Here is an 18,932-nt window from a genome sequence, read left to right as displayed (position 1 = left end):
CTGACATAAGCCATACAAATTAGTCTTTAGAGCCTAGACAGTAACGTACTTCCATTATTAAAAGTTCCTTTGATTCTCATTATATGTGATGAATTAAAGTTGAGTGCTTAAATCTCACAAAAAATTGTCTTCATGGTACAGAAATTTAAAAATATCAGTGATGATATCATACTGAAGAAGTTAGGCTCACTTGTGTAAAATGGAAAGTGACACCATAAACAGTAGACTCATCTGGTTATAATTTTATTCATAATAAGGACATTAGAAGTATAAGCACACAAATACTGCATAACACCACATCTAGCCTTGATAATTACCTCAATTCACAAGTTTGTTAGGAATGTCGTATACAGCTGAAGCTATCACTCATGATCAGACCCTGTTAAGCTACTAAGCAGAGGGGATGTTGACGCCTGTGTTTCACATGTTGCTCCAAACAGTCACACTGTTTTTCCACAGGGAGAAGACTGGGTGATTTAATGCACAAAAGATGAGATCTGATAGAGTGCCTGAGTGTTCAACAAACCAGGAACATATGTTTGCTTCCCTATTGACACAGCTATTGTCACCTTGGAAGCCAGGAGAGTCCACAGCAAACACATCATGGAGGTATAGAAAAAAGTTATGTTTAAATAAATATGTGTGTCCATTTTTGTCATAACTTGAATGACCGAGCCCAAGTCACGATAAGAAAAACAAGATCCATCAGTGTTCTCTAAGACTTGCAGCATATTGAATGGAGGCTTGATCCTTCCCCACCCAGTCCAGAAGAGAACTATTTTAATTATATTAATATATATAGCTGCAGCTGTCTGTAAAAAGGACCACCTGGATTCTGAGATTAATCAGCTGAAGCATGTGTTCTGAAACTACAGTTATGGGGCTCGAAATAGAAAGATACTGTTCTCCAAGAACTGAAAAACTGAAAACACAAAAATTTTGAATGATCATATGATGATATGCTTATTGTACTTCTTACTTTCTACAGAGCTATAACTAGCAAAATAGGTAGGATTCTGGTAGGAAGAGGCACAAGACCTATTTTTGAACATCTAAAAAGATGAAGCAGATGTTGCACCTGGTTAAGCGTAGTTCTGGACTGAGGATAACTGGAATTTATAAGATTCTTCATGAATGTGGAAGGAACTGCATCAAGTAGTCTATCCTTACTGGTACTACTATGCAGAACATGAGAGGTACATAAAAAATCAATAACTTGCAAATTCAGCAGTTGCTGAGCACAGTCTCACAAATAAATGCATAATAATAGTAGGGTGGCTGGACGTTTTCTGGCGAAGTCTGTGTTGTTGCCAGATTTCTAATAACACCGTAGATGATGTCACCATGCACTGTTGCAAATTTTATCCCTCAACTATTTCCTCCACCTCTCAGACATCATGTCGGACCTGCTAAGTCCCTGCATAGAAAATGAGGGAAACAAAAAAATGTAGGGAATTCAAAATAACCACACTATGCTGCAGTATTTCACCCACACTTCTGATGCCCCATGCCATTTCTGTTAATCAGGAAACACAAAAACCTAATATGGGCAATTTTCCTATTTGTGCAAATCTGGGGATACTGGCACAGCCTGCATGGTTGCCAGGTTTCCCACATCCTATACCGTCACAACCAAAGACAGTGGACCTCAGGCAAATAGCACAGGCTGCCAAATTTTTGATGACATCCCAATGATGTGACAATTCAAGATGGTGATCCAATATGGAATCCTCTGTTGACACTGACACAACTTGCATGGTTGTCAGATTTTCCATTCACTGGCACAACCTGTTTGGTTGCCAGGTCAATAACGCAAAGTCTGGAATCCTGGCCTAAATTTAAAATGTGGAAGATTGAAATACCCCTCTGGATTTCCCCGCATTGGATTGTCCTGAGATAAAACAATTATGCCATCTATATATATATATATATATATATATATATATATATATATATATATATATATATAATAGAGGGAAACAATCCACGTGGGAAAAATATATTTAAAAAGAAAGATGATGAGACTTACCAAACAAAAGCGCTGGCAGGTCGATAGACACACAAACAAACACAAACATACACACAAAATTCTAGCTTTCGCAACCAACGGTTGCCTCGTCAGGAAAGAGGGAAGGAGAAGGAAAGACAAAAGGATATGGGTTTTAAGGGAGAGGGTAAGGAGTCATTCCAATCCCGGGAGCGGAAAGACTTACCTTAGGGGGTAAAAAGGACAGGTATACACTCGCACACACACACACATATCCATCCACACATACACAGACACAAGCAGACATTTTCGATTAGGTGGGTGAGGGCAATGGATTGTTCGGTTTGGAACTGGTATAGGGACTGATGGAAAGAAGGGTTGCAGCCAGAGATGGGAACTTTAAGTGTGAGGCCTTTGGGGGTGATGCCAAATGTCAGACAAGCCTGAGAAAATAAAATATGGGAGCGTAATCTGGCTAGGGCGAAGGCATGTTTGCGGAGGGAATGTAAATAAAACTTGATGGGGTCGTTGTGGAGGTGTTGTGAGGGTGACATGGTACTAGAAGGTGGAAAGTGGAACACGAGGCTGAAATGAAAATGAAAATAAATATAAAAATATATGGGGAGAGATAAAGGTAAAACTAGAAAGCAAATGGAGATCTGGTGTGAAAAAAGGCGAAAAAGGGTTGGTTAGAGCTGGGCTATGTTGATCCTGTGGTGAACTTGTGTAGGTAGATAATGATGTGCATAAGGTTAGGTGGTTGTGTTGCCGCCAAAACACGTTAAAGGGTGGAGAAATACGGGAAAATTTCGAAAAAACTACGTGAGGATGTATTAAAAGGGTGGTTTGGTGGTGGCAGATTATGGAAATGAAGCTAACAATTGTCTGATGAAGAAATAATGACGTTAAAACCTGTGGGAAGCGGCTAAAAATGATCGATGATGTGAGAAAAACGGAAATGGAAATAAAGCAAAAGATATTAAAACTAGCCGAAAAGGTTGTTTAAAAGCTGAAAGGAACTGTTTGTGAACTGGAAACGGTGGATTTTATAGCAGCGGTAGTGTTGAAAGCGGAAAAAAAAAAAAATGTCTGCTTGTGTCTGTGTATGTGTGGATGGATATGTGTGTGTGTGCAAAGTATACCTGTCCTTTTTTCCCCCTAAGGTAAGTCTTTCCGCTCCCGGGATTGGAATGACTCCTTACCCTCTCCCTTAAAACCCATATCCTTTTGTCTTTCCTTCTCCTTCCCTCTTTCCTGACGAGGCAACCGTTGGTTGCGAAAGCTAGAATTTTGTGTGTATGTTTGTGTTTGTTTGTGTGTCTATCGACCTGCCAGCGCTTTTGTTTGGTAAGTCTCATCATCTTTCTTTTTATATATATATATATATATATATATATATATATATATATATATATATATATATATATATATATATTGTGTGTGTGTGTGTGTGTGTGTGTGTGAGAGAGAGAGAGAGAGAGAGAGAGAGCGCGCCCGCACGCGCACAATAGGAATAGGATAGGAGCAACTTCATCTTTCTTTAAACAAATGCAGTAACAGGACGACTTCTTCAGTGCCATCATACCTGTCTGTGTGCGACCATCGATGGGATCCCACGTGAATGCAAGCCTCCAGTAGCCTTGCCAACTCCAGTAGACTGTCTGACGAGGAGAGTTGAAAGTGCTTATCTATCTGTCTCCTACATCACCAAAGAGCACAGCTGCCCTAAGTTAAACGTTGCAGCAAAATTCAAAAAATCCAAGACTGTAGCTTCAATCTCTAGCACTAGCTTGTTATTTGTGATGGTGCCAGAGTCACCCCACTGGCCCTCTGATGCCACAAAAGATGTGTTCTAAATTAAATTGGCAGGGAAATTTGAAAATACACAAAGAACACTTATGCTTCAACCCATATTGGAAAATACAGGGAAATACAAAATTGTCCTAATTTTAAAATGTCAGCAGCTGTGTAATGGCACACATTGATGGTGGCACACATACCATACATCCTTCAGCACTGCATTATTTCAAGTGCCTGGGAGGGAATTTCAAAAATTGGGAGATGCACACTCGCTCTCAGGATAGGATTTATGAAATGGTTCAAGAGTTGAAAGCTCCATGTACTGTGTTTTTTAAAATACATCACAAAAAAAAAAACTTGTGCGAGATGGGTGGCAGCTAGTAAATAAGATAGCCTAGTCAATAGCCAGGCAGCACAGTGCCATCATAATATGGGAACTTACACGCATCGGGAATGTATTAACTTCTTTTGAAAGCTAAATACGTTTATATAAAATGTTAAGTTGAATCATGACCGTGAAGAACACTGCAAATATCGATTTGTGGGAATTTTTTTTTTATGAGAGTAGTGGTCAACAGCCTAGTTGCATCCACTATTCAGGGGGGTGGGGGGGTGGGTGGGGATGTAGTGATATAATGGTTTGTTAATATTTTCTGCAATGAAAATTTTAGGGAAAAAAGACAGAAAATGATAAAAAGTGACAACCAAGCAACAATTCTACACCTACCCAAATGCAAATATAATGTATAGGCTTAATAGCGATTCACTGGGAGAGAAGGAATACATTAGAGTAATTCAGAGGCATGCAGACTGGTGTTTTTTTTTTTTTTTTTTTTTTTTAAATACTGTTGAGAAAATTAAGATAACATGCATTTGCAACAGTCTGCAAATTCGATTGCGGACAGAGATTTTTCCAGCCAAAATTAGTTGTCGAAGCGGTCCACAAAGTCGCCTTTCTAAGGCCACAGTGTGTAACTTGACAGAATTATCATGGAAGTCTTGTATTTTCAAGTGACGTAAATTTTTCTGTTTGTGATAGAGAAACCCCCTTTTTTTTTTTTGTGGCAGTTGTGGATTGCTATATACTATATGACCAGCGACAAGTGTCACAGGTTTGCCATCAAAGATGATTGACAGCACCCATTCATCAAGCAGCATTCATCAAGGTGTCTGTACCTCACAGAAAATCTCAAGGTCTCAGCAACAGAGCGAAAAATTAAGTCTTATTGCATGTGTGTGTGTGTGTGGGGGGGGGGGGTTGATGTCATCTGTCACTGGAAGGACTTGGACAATAATCAGCAAGCTAACAGTATTCATATGCTAACATTGCAGATGTGAGAGTGATTGAATGTGTCCAATAGTGTCCCGGACATGTTCAGCACAGATGAAATTGGCTGCAGCAGCAGCTTGCAGACAGGTACAGTGGTGCTGAAGAGGCACTCCTGTCACTGCATTTGTTTAAATAAAGACGCAATTGTTCCTTTCAAAATCTTGCCACGGACGCGTGCACGCACACAAAAATACACACACACACAAACCACAGAACAACTGATCTACATAGTTTTAACCTCAGGACAGCCTGGCTTTGGGAAATCCAGAGGGGTTTCTGAATTTCCCACCATTTTAAGCTTAGAATAGGATTCCAAACTTAGCAGAAAAGGCCCAGCAACAATGCAGGTGATGCTAGTGAGCTGGTAAACCTGGCAACCATGCAGGCTGCGCCATTACCCACAGATATGCCATCGTGGATTCGGACATCATTGGAACCCTGGAAGTCTGTGACAGTACCCTTAGGTTCACCATCTTGGATTGTGATGTTATAGGGCTTGGGAAATCTTATGAAACCTGGCAGCCATCATCGTGCATCACCATCTTTGATTTACGTGACCTGGCAACCGTGCAAGCTGCACCAGTATCCTCAGATCCGACCTCTTTGATTTTCCAGCAATAGGACAAATGCTTATCCTGGATTTTTGAATTTCACACCATTTTGTAGATTACACAAGTGGCCTGCGATATAAGAGGGGTGGGGAGTAAATGCCACAATTTCGCGATTTTTGGGCTCCCATCAGGTTAACAAAGGATTTCCTAAGTCAAGAACTTTGATTATACACTACAGACCACCCACATACAACATACTAAAATTTCATAAAATTCTGATATTTTTGTAGCGCCCAATCTACCCGCCGAGTGGACCCAATTGGGCAGGCATTTAACAAAGATGCCAATTATCCTGCAGAAGCCGTATTAAGAGAAGAATCTTAAAATATTCTTCAGCCATTACGTACTCGTACCGTAGAGTATACAAAGACAAAATTACGCCAGGTACAGTGCGCACACAGGCACTTAAACAGTAATTTTTCCTGCACTCCATAATCGATTGGAAAGGAATGAAACCTTAAGACGCAATACAGTGCTATGTATCCTCTGCCAAGGACTTGCAATGGTTTACAGAGTGTAGATACAGATGTAGACTTGGGTAAGCGAGGGCCAGTCAAGTTATATTGTTGGATTCGTCAGTTTCTTTCAGCGTATTTATTAGTCGAGCAGTACATCTTTGTACTGCCAATCCACAGCGCCTAACGGACACAATGTTTGGCGATGAAACATGTCGCCATCGTTACGTGCGCTGACGAACTGAGCTCCTGGGGGCCCGTTGCCGACTTCAACTGATCATTGTGACCACCTGCCTAATAGCCGGTATGTTCATCTTTGGCACGGATAACAACGGCGAAAAATCGTGACATGGAAGCAATGCCGCCTAGATAGGTATCTTCAGGGAGTTGGCACCACATCTGTACACGCAAGTCAACTAATTCCCGTAAATTCTGGGGAATGGGGTAATGAGCTCTCACACCACGTTCAATTACATCCCATATGTGTTCCATCAGGTGGAGATCTGGCGAGTTGGGGGCCCAGCGCATCAAATGGAACTCGCCACTGTGTTCCTCGAACCACTCCATCACACTCCTGGCGTTGTGACATGACGCATTATCTTGCTGAAAAATGCCACTACCGACGGGAAATATGATTGTCGTGAAGGGGTGTACGAAGGGCGACAATAAAGTAATGAGATTGATTTTCTTTGCAAGATGTGGCAACCCTGCAGGCTTGTCTAGGCACAATATCTTTGACCTTGATCTATAAGCTGCTTCTAGTCCAAGTGGCACATCGATGCAACTTCTCAGTCGTGAGTTGTGCTGTAATAAGTCAACATGTGTTCGTGTCTCTCGTCACGGAAATGGAAGTGCATAACATTGCGCAACGGTATGCCATTTCTTTTTGCGTTAAATTGGGTGAAAACGCGACGACAACTTCTGGTAAGCCTCAGAAGGCTTATGGAGAGCAGGTTATGTCAAGAGCTCAAGTTTTTCGTTGGCATAAAATGTTTAGTGAAGGCAGAACGAATGTTGAAGATGAAGACCGCAGTGGACGACCACCAACCTCACGGACGGATGTCAACTTGGCCAGGGTGCGTGAACGTACAATCTGATCGAAGATTATACTTGAGAATGATTGCAGAAGAACTGAACATCAATTGTGTCCATGCCAACATTTCTGATAACTGGATTCTGCATCACGGTAATGTGCCATCCCACACTGGTCTGTTAGTACAGCAATTTTTAACCTCAAAACAAATTTCAGCACTACCAGAGCCACCTTATTCACCAGATAACACTCTGTGCGACTTTTTTCTATTTCCAAGCGTCAAAACGGCAGTCAAGGGACACCATTTTCAAACAACACAAGCTGTCCAAAAAGCTGTGACGAGGGTCTTTAAGGATATTACAAAAGATGAGTTCCAAAAATGTTACCATCAATGGCAGAAGCGCTGGAAAAAGTGCATGCAATCAGAAGGTAACTACTTTGAAGGAGACAACACTAAACTTGACTAAAGCGATAAGCAACTTTTTTTTCACATCAGTCTCATTACTTTATTGTCGCACCTCGTACGTGGTCTGCAACCAGTGTGTGACACTCCTTGGCCATCATGGTGCCTTGCATGAGCTCCACTAGGCCCCTGGACACCCACGTGAATGTTCCCCAGAGTATAAAGGAGCCGCCATCATATTGTATCCATCCCACTGTACAGGTCTCAAGGAGCTGTTCCCATGGAAGACGACGGATTCGCAACCTCGATTGGCATGATGAAGAGGGTATCGGGATTCATCATACGATACAACGCTCTGCCACTCCGCCAACGTCCAGTGTCGATGATCACGTGCTCATTTCAGTCGTAGTAGCCGATGTTGGGGTGTCATCATTGGCAAATGAGTGGGTCGTCAGCTGCCGAGGCCCATCTTTAGGAGTGTTCGGTGCACTAAGTGTTCACATACACACACTTGTACTCAGCCCAGCATTAAAGTCTGCTGTTAGTTCATCCACAGTTGGCTGCCTGTCCTGTTTTACCAGTATGCCCAGCCTACGATGTCCGCCATCTGTAATGAGGGGTGCGCGCCCAACCCCACGACGTCTGGACGTGATTTCTCCACGTGTTGAAGACCTTCACCACAGCTCTCCTCGACCATCCGAAAATTCGTGCCGTTTCCCAAATGCTCGTGCAGAATCTCCGGGCCATTACAACCTGCCCGCGGTCAAATTCAGATAGATCGCGCGCGCCTACTCAGCTCTGCACACGGACAGCACTCTCACTGATACTACATGCACCGCGAGTGTGTCTGGCTAATATCATTCCTCGCCAGCTGACGCAGCTATCGCTTGAACGGTTTTATTTCGACAGTAGGTCAGTGGTCATTATGTTCTGGCTGATCAGTGTACATCCCCTCCTATAGAGAGCCGTTTCCTCCGCGATCTGCGCTCGAGGACACTTGCCTTGGCGCCTATGATAGCGTCGACGTAGTTTCTATGTCCGCCTTGATCGCCAGATCGTTGAGTTCATTGAGCGTCTTTCTTTTTAGACCCAGTGCTGGTTTCCAAGCCCTGTTGGCATTAAGCCGTATTTCCGACTGATAAGACTGTTTCTGGCGCGAATTTTAGTGGCTTCTCGAACGACACTGTACAAATATTTGGGAATCTGCGCCAAAATCCTAGACGTTCGTGTTCCATAGCATGACCCTCTGACAAACAGTGTTCTGCTATCGCCAAGTTGGAGTACATTAGTCGCTCGCTGGTGTTCTCAGCACTGTTTGCCCAACATATATGTCTTGCCACATTGGCAAGAAATGTGATATACCCCGACCTTCCGCAAACCGATGTCATCTTTGACACTCCCCAATAACGCCTGTGTTTAGTGAATGGGCAAAAGACAGTTCGTACGCTGTGCTTTTTCAGTATGCGCCTGACTTTCCCTGATAGCGCGCCAGTGTACGGTATAAAGACTGTGGCTATCTCTTCCTCCGTGATCTCTTCCGTCTCCACGGATTGTACTGTAGTGGTGGAGCGAAGAGCGCACTTAATCTGCCATTCTGAGTATCTTTTATTTTTTTTCTCGCAAGACAGTTCTAAGGCGTTCCAGTTCCTGGCCCATACACTCTGTGTCAGATGACATGCGCCCACCCTTTGTACTAGTATTTTTAGTACTGCAGCAGCTATCTCGGTGAAAATACAGATCATTGTGTGTTTTCTTCCGATACACACTGTGGCCCAGGATGCCACCAGCTCTTCTCTTGACTGCGAAGTCCAGGAATGGTAGTGTTCTTGCTTCTTCGGTCTCCACAGCGAATTTGATGTTGGGTTGTATGTACAAGTTAGTCAAGGAGTTTGCCCCTTCCATGGGGCCAATGAAAAAAGTGTCATCAACTTAAGGGGAAAAAGCAGGTGGGTTTCATTTGCATGACGCCAGGGCCTCTTTCTCGGCGTGCTCCATATACAAAGTCACGACCACTGACGAGAATAGGCTGACCGTTGTGACTCCCTCGGTTTGCTCATAGTATTCTCCATGATATATGGAGATTAGGGTACGCCTGAAAAGATCGGTGCTCTTCTTGAGAAATTTCTTAGCAGTGAATTCTAGTGACTCACGTAGAAGCACCCTGGTGAATAACGAAACTATGTCTTAGCTCACCGTGATATCTGAGCCCCGGAAAAACAGTGCCGTCGTCGTAATGCGGAAACGGAGCGATTTATCTGACGCTTGATCATTGGCTTCTGGGCCAAGAGTGGAGTCATTTCCGAAGTGGCTACGTTTTTAAGCTGTGCGCATGCCGCCGTGGTTAATGTATACCGTGCATGGCAAAATGGCGCTATCTAAAACTAGTGTCGAGGGAACTGTGGTACACCACGAGCCATAGATGACAGGGGAGAATGAAGGCTGCAGAGATTCGTACAGGCGAGCTGAAGTGCAACTGTTGAACAATTTATGGCCCACACGAACGAATGGGCTACCAACAGCGTCTCCTCAACGACCTCTTAGCGAAGGTTGGTGTGCTATGGACCTCCGCAGAAGGCGCCTGGTTCGTGCAGTCATGCTCAGGGGTTCATCGGCGTCGAAGGCTGGAATTTTCACACCAATACTGCAACTGGATGTATAATGAGTGGCGACAGGTGGTCTTTCCGGATGAATCATGTTTCATGCTCCATTGGACAGATGGCCGCTGGGGTATAAGGCTTAAAACGTCTGAAAGCAAACGCCCTGTAACAATCGTCGGAAGGGTCCAGACTGGAGGAGGGCTGCGTTATGGTCTTGGAAATGTTTTCTTGGCATTCCCTGGCTGATCTTGTCATCGTGGAAGGCACAATGCATCAAGACAAGTATGCATCTATCCTTACGGACCATATGCGGCTTTTGACAGGTAGTCAGATTAATGTGACTCGACAGTGTACTTATCTTACATTATCCATCTAAATAACGTACAACGTTTGGATTTGTTTTGTTGTGGCAGTGGTTTACGAATGTGCCCATTTGGAAAGGGGGGCGGGGATAGCAGAAAGATCGCCAATTACGTTACTCTTCTACACTGGTCGTAACGGCAACATAGAAACACGCTGTACAGGTTCTTAACACAGCAGGTCGAATGGAGCTCTTCATTCCACACGTGAGCCATCATCTTTGTTTCGCAAGCTGGTTTCAATTTCGGATAAAGGGAACGCTGTTCTTTCTCGTTCGTCTCTATAACGCGATTGGCCGCCCAGATTAGCCAGCCGAAAAGTTGCTTCTTGTCTGTACGTGGGCGGTTTAGGGTTTAATGGAGGTACGTGACGATTTCAATTAACTGATACTGCAGAGGCGGCAGACTATTGACGGGAGGTAAATTAGTAACCGGTTGGGTTGTGGAAGTGCGCATAAAGGAAGCACGGCGAGCAGCACAAAAGGAACCAATGAGGTGGGCTGGCCACGTGTCAACGGCTCCCTTGGCCTTGACTTTCACTTTCCACACGTATGTGCAGCCGGCCAATCAGAACGGCGGTTCGGATACGCGTCGAATCACCGTCGAAAACGACCGGTCGATACAAACGGCTATTACAGCGATCAATCATACCCCGACGGCCCTCATCGGGCGGTCGCCATTATCTCGATGTTGTGGCGGGGAAGAAGCAAAGATGGGAAGAGAGCGGCAGAGAATCAATAATACGGCGGGATGAGTCTCGGGCTATTAACTGAGAAGCGAGACGGGGAACGCGACGAGAGGGGCTGCTATATTGTGTTGCTTTTTCTTGCTAGTCTTCCCGCCGGCTGCGAACACGATACGGGGATTGTTTACACACTAGCGTCCCGTTTTCCTTGCGCTGACACCTTCGCCATTCGCCGTATAGATGCGCATTTGCGACGCGTTGTCCACGATAGCGCTGAAGGTGCCTTTTTTTATGATCGCTGCCAGTGTTCGCATTTGCTTTGCTCTCCACTAAGCAATTGCAAGAAGCTTCCGCGAATTTCTTGATGTCAAATGTTTTGCCTCTTTGATCGCTTAGTAATTTACGCACGGTTCTTGGAATCGTAAGAAGTAAGGTTACAAGTTTAACGACCCGTCGACATGGGGGTCATTACGAGAAGAGCATAACCTCACTCTGTCAATGACAGGGGAGCAAATATTCGTGATACTGTTTCGATAAAGTAACCATTGATGTTGAAATTTCAACGCTCCACCCTTATAGTAAACTGGGAAGATTTCGACAGCACTATACGCCGCGGAAGTCTACATTCATAAACAAGATTGTTACAATTAAGCTTTCGTTACGTGAGCCAGTGTAGATGGAAAACTACAGAGACGGAAAAAATCGCAACCAAAAAATAATTATTGTAGAGTAGTGAAATTTTGGATAAGCCATCGTAAATGCGAAATGATTGTACATTAATAACCGGCGTAACCGTCAGAATGTCGAGTGCAAGCATGCAAACGTGCATGCATTGTGTTGTACAGGTGCCAGATGCCAGTTAGTTGGATGGAGTTCCTGCCTGTTGCACTTGGTCGATCAATACAGGGATGCTTAATGCTGTTTGTGGATGACGCTGCAGTTGTCGTCCGATGATGTCCCTTTTTTTATGAGTCACCAGTCTTCCGCTTGGTGTGATGCGGCCCCCTACGAATTTCTCTCCTGTGCCAGCCCCTTCATCTCAGAGTAGCACTTCCAACCTGTCCTCAATTATTTGCTGCTCTGTAACGGTGGAAGTTATTCCCCGAAGTCTTAACTGATGTCCTATCGTCCCGTCACTTCTTCTTGTTAGTGTTTCCCACATTTTGCTTCCACTCTACACAGGACCTCCTCATTCGTTACCTTGTATGTCTAAGTAATTTTCAACGTTCGACTGTAGCCCCACATCTCAAATGCTTCGATTCTCATGTGTTCTGGTTTTCCAACAGTACATGTTTCATATCCATACAATGCTATGCTCCAAACGTACATTCTCAGAAATTTCTTCCGGAAAGTAAGGCCTATGTTTGATACTAGTAGACTTCTCTTGGCCAGTAATGCCTTTTTGCCAGTGTTAGACTGCTTTTTATGTATTCGTTGCTGCGTCCGACATTGATTATTTTGCTCCATGGGTAGTAAAATTCCTTAACTTCATCGACTTCATGGCCTTCAGCCCTAACTTTAAGTTTCTCGCTGTTCCCATTTCTGCTGTTTCTCATTATTTTCGTTTTTCTTCGATTTACTTTAAAAAATGGTTCAAATGGCTCTGAGCACTATGAGACTTAACATCTGAGGTCACCAGTCCCCTAGAACTTAGAACTACCTAAACCTAACCAACCTAAGGACATCACACACATCCATCCCCGAGGCAGGATTCGAACCTGCGACCATAGCGGTCCCGCGGTTCCGGACTGAACCGCCTAGAACCGCTCGGCCACACCGGCCGTCCCTTCGATTTACTCTCAGTCCATATTCTGTACTCATTAGACTGTTCATTTATTCAGCAGATCATTAATTCTTCTTCTCTTTCACTCGGGATAGCAATGTCATCAGCGAATCGTATCACTGAATCCTTTCACGTTGAATTTAATTCCACTCCTGAAGGGGCGAAAGACTACATTCCTATTTTACACCCTTTTTATCCGAGCACTTCGTTTTTGGTCTTCCACTCTTATTATTCCCTCTTGGCTCTTGTACATATTGAATATTACCCGATAGCTTACCCCTATTTTACCCAGAATTTCGAAAATCTTGCACCATTTGACATTGACGGACGCTTTTTTCAGGTAGACAAATCCTATGAACCTGTATTGATTTTTCTATAATCTTGCTTCCGTTATCAACCGCAATGTCAGACTTGCCTCTCTGGTGTCTTTACCTTTGCTAAAGTCGAATTGGTCGTCGTCTAACACATCCTTAATTATCTTTTCCATTCTTCTGTATATCATTCTGCCAGCAACTTGGATGCATGAGCTGTTAAGCTGATTGTGCGATAATTCTCGCACTTGTCAGCCTTGGAGTCTTAGGGACTGTGTGGATGATATTTTTCCGAACGTCAGATGCTATGTCGCCAGACTCATACATTCTACACACCAACATGAATAGACGTTTTGTTGCCACTTCCCCCCGTTATTTTAGAAATTCGGATGGAATGTTATCTATCACTTCTGCCTTATTTTATCTTAAGTCCTCCAAAGTTCTCTTAAATTCTGGTTCTAATACTGGATCCTTATCTATTCTAAATCGACTACTGGTTCTTCTTCCATTACATCAGACAAATCTCCCACCTCAGAGGCCTTCAATGTATTCCTTCCATCCATGCGCTCTCTCCTGGGCATTTAACAGTGGAATTCCCGGTGCACTCTTATTGTTAACACCCTTGCTTTTAATTTCACTGATGGTTATTTTGACTTTCCTAAATGGTGAGTCAGTCCTTCCGACAACCATTTATTTTTCGATTTCTTCACTTTTTCATGCAGCCATTTCGTCTTAGCTTCCCTGCACTTCCTCAGCGACTTTTATTTCTGTACTCCTGAATTTTGCTGAACATATTTTTACTTTCTTCTTTAATCGATCAACTGAAGTATTTCTTCTATAACTCTGGTTTCTTAGCAGCTACCTTCTTTGTACCGATGTTTTTCTTTCCAACTTCTGTGATTACTCTTTTAGAGATGTCCATTCCTCTTCAACTGTACTGCCTACTGAGTTATTCCTTATCGCAGTATCTATAGCCTTAGAGATCTTCATTCATTACTACTAAATTGTGAGCCTAGTCTGTATGTGCTCCTGGGTACGCCTTACAATCCAGTTTCTTATTTCTGCCTGATCATGATGTAATCCAACCGAAATATTCCTGTACCTCCCAGCCTTTTCCAAGTATACCTTCTCCTCTTGTGACTGTTGAACAGAGTATTCGCTATGACTAGCTGAAATTTATTGCTGAACTCAATTAGTCTTTCTCCTCTCTCATTCCTATTGCCAAGTCCATATTCTCCTGTAATCCTTTCTACTACTCTTACCCCAACAACTGCATTCCACTCCCATGTGAGTACTAGATTTTCATCTCTCTTTACGCACTGTATTACCCTTTCAATATCCACATATACTTTCTCTATCTCTTCATCTTCAGCTTGCGTCGGCGGCGTGTACACCTGAACTATCCTTGTCAGTGATGGTTAGCTGTCGATTGTGATGAGAACAAGCACATCAATGAACTGTTCGCAGTAACACACTCTGTGTCGTACTTCCTATTCATAACGAATCATACTCCCGTTATACCATTCACTGTTTCTGTTGGCATTACCCTAGACTCATCTGACCAGAAACCCTTGCCTTCTTTCCATTTCACTTCACTGACCCCTAGTATATACAGTTGAGCCTTAGCATTTCCCTTTTTCAGATTTCCTAGCTTCCCTAGCACGTTCAAACTTCTGAAATTCCACGCCCCGACTCGTAGAACGTTATCCTTTTGTTGGCTAGTCAGCCTCTTTCTTACGGTCACCTCCCCTTGTCAGTACCCTCCACGATATCCGAATGGGGACTATTCCGGAATCGTTTGCCAATGGAGAGATCATCATGACACTTTTTCAATTACAGGCCACATGTCTTGTGGATACGCATTATGTGTCTTTAATGCAGGGGCTTCCATTGCGTTCTGCATCCTCATGCCGTTGGTCATTGTTGATTCTTCCGCCTTTAGGGGCAGTTCCCCACCCCAAGGGCAAGAGTGTGCCCTGAACCTCTGTCCACTCCTCCGCCCTCTTTGACAAGGCCGTTGGCAGTACGAGGGTTACATCTTATGCCGGAAGTCTTCGGCCGCCAAAGCTAATGATTTGCTTACTGATCAAAGATGCTTTCCCTAGACCACGGGTGCAATTATGTGCTCGATTGCAGGAAGATCTGCTGACTGAGCAGGCTAAGGCAACATGTTGACACACTGTATAGCTTGTTGGTTTATCAAAGCGGTTTGTGACCGAGCGTTATCTTGTTGGAAAACACCCCCTGGAATGCTATTGCAGCACAACAGGTCTCATCATCAGATTGACGTATAAATTTGCAATAAGGGTGCGTGGGATAAGCACGAGAGGGTTCCTGCTATCCCACGAAAAGACACCTGAGACCACCTCTCCTCGAGGTCCATTCCCTTACACCTCCATGGTGTACACCTAGGCCGCAGATTCTTCTGGATCTTTTGCATGGCCCTAAGGATCAGGCTCTCCACTATCACTTCCTTTCGATTCTCGATATGTACCGGGACCACGAAGTGGTTTACACCAATGGTTCGATGGCTGATGGTCACGTAGGTTTTGCTTATGTTCATGGAGGACATATTGAACAGCACTCCTTGCCAGATGGCTGCAGTGTTTTCACTGCAGAGCTGTCGGCCATATCTCGTTCTCTTGAGTTCATCCACTCATGCCCTGGCGAGTCATTTCTCTTGTGTACTGACTACTTGAACAGCGCCGGCCGAAGTGGCCGCGCGGTTCTGGCGCTGCAGTCTGGAACCGCGAGACCGCTACAGTCGCAGGTTCGAATCCTGCCTCGGGCATGGATGTGTGTGATGTCCTTAGGTTAGTTAGGTTTAACTAGTTCTAAGTTCTAGGGGACTAATGACCTCAGCAGTTGAGTCCCATAGTGCTCAGAGCCATTTGAACCATTTGAACCTTGAGCAGCCTACAAGCTATCGACCAGTGCAACCCTCGCCATCCTTTGGTAGCGTCCATTCAGGAGTCTATCTATGCCCTGGAACGGTCGCGTCGTTCAGTGGCGTTTGTGTGGACCCTAGGACGTGTCGGAATCTCAGGCATCGTGTGAAACCCAACTCGCGCTATTCCTCCACGAGACTCAGGGGGCCATAGACACGGGTTCTCAGGTAGATGCCGTGTTTCTTGACTTCCGCAAGGCGTTCGATACAGTTCCCCATAGTCGTTTAATGAACAAAGTAAGAGCATATGGACTATCAGACCAGGTGTGTGATTGGATTGAAGAGTTTCTAGATAACAGAACGCAGCATGTCATTCCCAATGGAGAGAAGTCTTCTGAAGTAAGAGTGATTTCAGGTAGGACCGTTGCTATTCACAATATATATAAATGACCTAGTGGATAACATCGGAAGTTCACTGAGGCTTTTTGTGGATGAAGCTGTAGTATATCGAGAGGTTGTAACAATAGAAAATTTACTGACATGCAGGAGGATCTGCACCGAATTGACGCACGGAGCAGGGAATGGTAATTGAATCTCAATGTAGACAAGTGTAAGGTGCTGCGAATACGTAGAAAGAAAGATCCTTTATCATTTAGCTACAATATAGCAGGTCAGCAACTGGAAGCAGTTAATTCCATAAATTATCTGGGAGTAGGCATTAGGAGTGATTTAAAATGGAATAACCATATAAAATTAATCGTCGGTAGGGTGGATGCCACACTGAGATTCATTGGAGGAATCCTAAGGAAATCCAGTCCGAAAACAAAGGAAGTAGGTCACAGTACACTTGTTCACCCACTGCTTGAATACTGCTCGCCGGTGTGGGATCCGTGCCAGGTAGGGTTGATGGAGGAGATGGAGAGGATCCAACGGAGAGTGGCGCGCTTCGTTACAGGATAGTTTAGTGATCGCGAGGGCGTTACGGAGATGATAGGTAAACTCCAGTGGAAGAATCTGCAAGAGAGACGCTCAGTAGCTCTGTACGGGCTTTTATTGAAGTTTCGAGAACATACCTTCACCGAGGAGTCGAGCAGTATATTGCTGCCTCCTACGTATATCTCGCGAAGAGACCATGAGGATAAATTCAGAGAGATCAGAGCCCCCACAGAAGCATACCGACAATCTTTCTTTCCACGGACAGTACGAGACTGGAATAGAAGTGAGAACCGATAGAGGTACTCAAGGTACACTCCGGCACGCACCTGAGGTGGCTTGCGGAGTATGGATGTAGGTGTAGGTGTAACTCCACGTGTAGGTCCTCTGTGTCTAGCACTCAAAGATTGTTTGCAGGTCTTCAACTGGCCTCGTCGTAACCTACACGTAGTTCACTGGCACCGAGGTCAATCCAGCTTTCATCAGAAAAGACAATAAACCTCCACACTGCCCTCCAATAAGCTCTCGCTTGATACAATGGAAGTCGCAATGGCAATGGTTTGGGGTCAGAGGGATGCACGCTGCAGGGAGTCTGGCTCGGAGCTGTCCTTGAAGTAACCGATTTGTAAAAGTTCGTTGTGTCACTGTGATGTCAACTGCTGCCCAAACTGCTGCTGCAGATGCAGTACAACGTGGAAGAGCCATACATCGAACACGATGGTCTTACCTCTCGGTAGTGCCACGTGGCCGTCCGGAGCCCGGTCTTCTTGCGACCGTACATTTTCGTGACCACCGCCGGCAGCAACCATTAACAGTGGCTACATTCCTGCCAAGTCTTTCTGCAATATCGCAAAAGGAACATCCAGCCTCTCGTAGCCCTATTACACGACCTCATTAGTGACGTGTTGATAGTGGCGTCTTTATCGCCTTAAAGGCGTTCTTGACTAACATCAACTCACCACGCCCAATCTCAAAGGTAACTAACGTTCACGACCGTTACAGAGTGTATTTAATGCAAATCTGATTTGCATAATCATAATGGCTCTATTAGCGCCACTCTTACGCGACTGGCTCGAAGTACGAGTAGACATAATCTTTCAGATGTAGAAACACGCCTACCAACTTTCGTTTATTTCCCACAACTCCATCTGGGTGTTGCGATTTTTTTTCCGTCAATGTATTTACCGTATGGGGACCGGACTTTTTAGGAATCACGTTCAGACTGTCTTCTGTTGGATTTGCGTTGATAGAAGTGTTAGTGTTATGATTTTCCGTTAAGCGCCGGTACTGGTACGGCGACGTAGGATTGAAACAGAAGCACCTGTGTGCAATACGCTTGCAGACAATCAACATGGATCTGGACAAAGTGAGCAGGGCCTTACTCGTAAGTTATTTTACCAAAACAACAGCAATAATGCTGGTACTCTTCACGAGTCTAGGTGCATTAAAGCAATACGGAGAGGTCCACTTTCTGCAGCGGGATTAAGGAACATGGTTTGAAAGATCTAATTCACTGGCGATTTTGGAATTGCTTCTGGGAGAGGCCGACGGTCAGTTGCGCCACAAACTGTTGAATAAGTTACTGTTGTCATTGCTGAGAATGTGGACGCAATGTACGATCTTGAAACAGTGCCACGACAGCTGCACATTTCATGGTGCACCGATCAAAAAGAGCTGTGAAGAATTGTGAAATGGTATCTCTACTGCAATTCCAGGCTGTCATGGGTGCAGATCTTCGTCACATTGAGCAAAGTTCGT

At 44.4% G+C, this 18,932-nt stretch overlaps 1 protein-coding gene across 1 annotated transcript in view; it reads right to left on the bottom strand.

The window, feature by feature from the left end:
- LOC126094700 (uncharacterized) overlaps positions 1 to 18,932 on the bottom strand; it is a 477,763-nt gene that overhangs the window by 13,107 nt on the left and 445,724 nt on the right. The gene's annotated exons all lie outside the window — the stretch shown is intronic.

This window comes from Schistocerca cancellata, chromosome 8 (genome assembly GCF_023864275.1).
Source record: "Schistocerca cancellata isolate TAMUIC-IGC-003103 chromosome 8, iqSchCanc2.1, whole genome shotgun sequence".
NCBI lineage: Eukaryota > Metazoa > Arthropoda > Insecta > Orthoptera > Acrididae > Schistocerca > Schistocerca cancellata.
This window is presented reverse-complemented; position numbering and strand designations above follow the sequence as displayed.